Raw genomic sequence first — 4634 nt, 5'->3', positions numbered from 1 at the left:
AACTCACGAGCTCGATGCTCGTAATATACCTCATAACACATATATGCCCGGTTCCAACCCTTGCTAATGCTGCAACGATGAAAGAGAAGTGTAAAAACTCATAGCCACCTGCCAAATCAATAAATCATGGAGTCTCTCGCTTGACAAGAACCATTGCCTTATCTGAATTGATTTGTGACATTTTCCTTCTAATATACATCATATAAATTTGATTACACTGATTCTAGGTCCCATAACCTCGTCTCACCCAGTAAAAGCTGCTCGACAATAAGCCACCTAAATACCTCTTAAAATCTCCTACGACGTGACCAATGCGCCAACAAGCCAAAATTCGAATATGACCAATAAGGAAAAATGAACTCTGGTGAAGAACTATCTGGCGCACGAATAAAATAACCAAACAAATGTAATGAACCTAACTAAGGGATAAGAAACAATACACACAAAATAAATATAAAGATTCGTACTCAACATCTCACCGTTGCGACATGTAACCCGATCAAAATTTCATAACCGGGGCGGCATGCCACCAGATCCACACATAACAACCAATAAGGAAATACCTATCAAGCCATAATGTTTATACCTACGAAATGCCCAAATATCAACCCCAAGCATGCCAAGTGCATAAACACAACCCTAGGGAGACGGTTAGCGCCACGCGCTACAAAAGCCCATGCACGACCAATGTGCAATAAACAACCAGCATCTCGAGAGTCATCTCACTCATATAAAATCACAAACTGCACAGGATCACATCACACGTGTGAATAATCAAGCTGTCTCACCACCCACATGGCATAATAGAGTATTACATGGAATATATGGCAACGAGAATAACATCCACTACGCCCGAAGACTTATCCATAAGCAATGCTATGCTGAATAAACATATCTGATCTGGTGTGAAATATATATTCACATTAGGTCTATCAACGGACCTCAAGCCGGTTTCGATCATCCCATAATGGGCCAATAACCTTCCAAAGATCCACAATGATCCTATTCATGACACATACGATCAACCATCAAATCCGGAAAAAACTTCCACAATCTGAAATTAAAGGGATAGAGCGTTTCTCCGACATAAACTCTCTAAGCACCGCTAGTACTAGAATCTTCATTCCTGAGTTCAATCTTCAACACTTAAATGACTGCCACGTAACACTTATACGATCACCCCGTGAGATGTACTCCCATAACCTTCCGCACTAGGTAGTAAAATGTCACAACCCAAAACCAACCCATCGTGATAGAGCCTATCATAGTACTAGGCAAGCCGACTACTCATACATTTCCAACACTTTAAATCTTTGAAAGATATGAAAACAATTTAATTAAAGGAAAATCTCTTAAAAACAGGATAGGAAGTCATAACTCAATACATAATCGCTCCCAAAATTGGGATGTCACCGAGTACATGAGCATCTACATAAAGATATAGTCTGGTACACCGTTTAGACAACAAAACTAAACAATAAAAATGAAAGATAATGGAGGAGATTCAGGTCTGCAAATGATCTTAGCAACCGTCGTGACCAGAAGCACCTGGATCCGCACACGAGGTGCAGGGTGTAGCATGAGTACTACCAACTCAATAAGTAACAAAGCTAACCTTTGGACTGAAAGTAGTGACAAACTTGCCAGGTACAGTTCAATATAGAAATAACATTACAGAAATGTAGGCATATTTTCAAGTTCATCCGATAAAAACATCAACAACAGTAAAATAGATTAACTCTGAATGATACGAGGGATATGACATTTCTATATCTACATGCCACTGTGCATGATGTATGTGATGCACTACAATGAAAGTCTCATGTACTCACACTCTCAGAGTACTCAATCACTCAGTACTGTATATGGCTAATCCAGCCCTGGGAAAATCCATCCCAAGTATATATATCAATTGACAATCAGTCTCTCAGTACTGTATAAGGTAAATCCAGCCCAGGTAAAATCCATCCCCAAATAAAAATGATTCGAGCAAGATCCATGCCTACGGAGGATCTATCCCTCAATATAAATCAACTACGCTCATTGTGAGTGTGCAGACTCTGGAGGGGCTCCTTTACCCCAAGCGCTATAATAAGCTAGATCCAGGCATAAGTAAATAAAAAACACGCTGTTATCACTCATAATCAGGCCCTCGACCTCACTCAGTCATTAATCTCTCCAGTCTCTAGGGCTTACAACACTCATACTAAGAAGCCCTAATCAATAATACAAGATGTAACAATGTACAATAACAGAGACTAATATATGATATTAATGATAAATATGACTGTGTACATGACTGCAATTAAACAAATAACTCAACAACAAGGAACGACCACTGTGGGTCCCAACAGTACCAGCATATAGCCTAGACATTATTTCTAGTATAAATTACAGCTCAAGTTTTCTAACACATGGAGTACGGTAAAAGTGTTCAGTTAAGGTAGCTACACAATTCAATGAAATCAACTAATTCACAGTTTAGACGGTGCACACCCACATGCCTGTCACCTAGCATGCGCGTCACCTCAACATCAATCACATAACACGTAATTCGAGGCTTTATACCCTTAGAACCAAGTTTAGAAGTGTTACCTATATCAAACCATGCAAATCTCTACTCCAACACGCCCTTGCCTCGTGAAACGGCCTCCGAATGCCTCGAATCTAGCCACAATTAAATCGATACAATCAACATGGGCTAAAGGAATCAATTCCACAAGAAAATACTAAGCTCTTAATCAAAAGTCCAAAAGTTAACTCAAAAACCGGCCCTCGGGCCCATGTCCCAAAATCACATAAAAGTCACAAAATCTAAACATTCGTTCGACCACGAGTCCACCCATACCAAAATTACTCAAATTCGATACCAAAATCTCGATCAAAACCTCAAAATTCGGCCTAAGAACTTTCCTCCATTTTTTTCCAATTTTAACCCCAAATCAGTAATTTAATGATGAAATCAAAGAAATAAACTTGAAAATTAACCAAAACTAGGTAAGAATCACTTACCCCAATCACCCACTTGAAAATCTCTCCAAGAATCGCCTCCCACCGAGCTCCAAAAATCCAATTTGTGTTATAAACTCAAACCCTCATTTTTGAAATATTTAAATCTGCCCAGGTATCCCTTCTTCGCGATCGCAGGAAAATCTTCGCGATCGCGAATCACAACCTTCACTGGCTCCAGAAACTCCTTTATAAGTCTACATAGGAACACACGCGAATGCAAAGCATAGGCTTCCTAGGCCTACACGATCGCGGACAGCCCACGCGTTCGCATAGAACAACGCACATGAACCCCAACTGTCTCACCTCCTATTTGTCACACCTCCTTTTTACCTACGCCCCGAGGGGTATATGGGAGTTTTGTCCAATTTAAGTGACAATTGAAATGGGATTATTTTATTTACAATCAGAGTTGCCACTTGGGATAATTTATGGTGTCCCAAGTCACAGGTTAGAATCCCAAATCGAGGAAAATATTCACTCTGTATTACAGTCAGCGAGCCAGAAATCCAGGTAAGGAATTCTGTTAACCCGGGAGAAGGTGTTAGGCACTCCCGAATTCCGTGGTTCTAGCACGGTCGCTTAACAATTTATACTTGGCTTAAATTATTTAATTACGTGTTTAGAACCCACATGCATTTTACCTTTACCGCTTTTAATTGTGTGATTTATCCGTACTTAAAGAATTATCGGGTTACGCGTACGTATACTCGTATGGTTTGGTGTGTCAAGAGTCATGTCACGCGTATGTGTACACAATCCACAACACTAAGTTTATTTAAGAAAAAGCTTGGTCAAAGTCGCGCGAACGCGTGCCTTGATTTATTTTGAAAATCGTAATTATATCACGCGAACGTGTACACAATCACGATGATTGATTTGTTAAGATCGTACCTAAAAGCATACTATCGATTTGGTTTTGAGGTAAATATATGGAAGCAAGATTTTCATGGCTCAACAGTGAGCCTTCCTCATTCTCGCATTTTAGGATTAAAATTTCAAAATTAAATACTTGCATTCTTAAGAACTAAGTTAATAGAAAACAAAAATATTATCACACAAAGCAACAAATTTTTGCTAACATAGAAAACTGAGCAAAACATAAAAAAATGAAACTTTATAGTCTTTTGATATTAAAACAAAACTTCAAACAAGCTACCTAACGCACTTTATGAATTATATATCTTAAGCACATAATCTTTCTTCTCCCTTTTTTTTAAAAAAAATATTCCTACCAAATTAACACTTAGAAATTTTCAACTTTCATGGCTAAGCAGTTTAAAAATTGTATATTCCGAGAGGAAAACTTTTCTTTATGTAAAAGAAACTTACTATAATTTTATAAAGAAAATTTATTATTGGTTATGGTCTATTCGCAAGAATGATTAGAAAAAGTTAACCTATTTATGACTTAGGGATACTATATATTTTTTTTCCACAATTAACAATACTTTATTATTATTAAAAATTTGGTTGAAGTTGCGCGAACGCATACCTCAAATCTTTTAAGAATTTAATTTGTAATTGTGTTACGCGAACGTATACATAATCACAATACTAATGTAAATCGGGTCTAAAGCAAACTATGATTATTTGATTCATAAAAAGCCACATCTTTGAAGGCC

This window comes from Nicotiana tabacum, chromosome 11 (assembly GCF_000715075.1).
Source record: "Nicotiana tabacum cultivar K326 chromosome 11, ASM71507v2, whole genome shotgun sequence".
NCBI classification, from domain to species: Eukaryota; Viridiplantae; Streptophyta; class Magnoliopsida; order Solanales; family Solanaceae; genus Nicotiana; species Nicotiana tabacum.
This window is presented reverse-complemented; position numbering follows the sequence as displayed.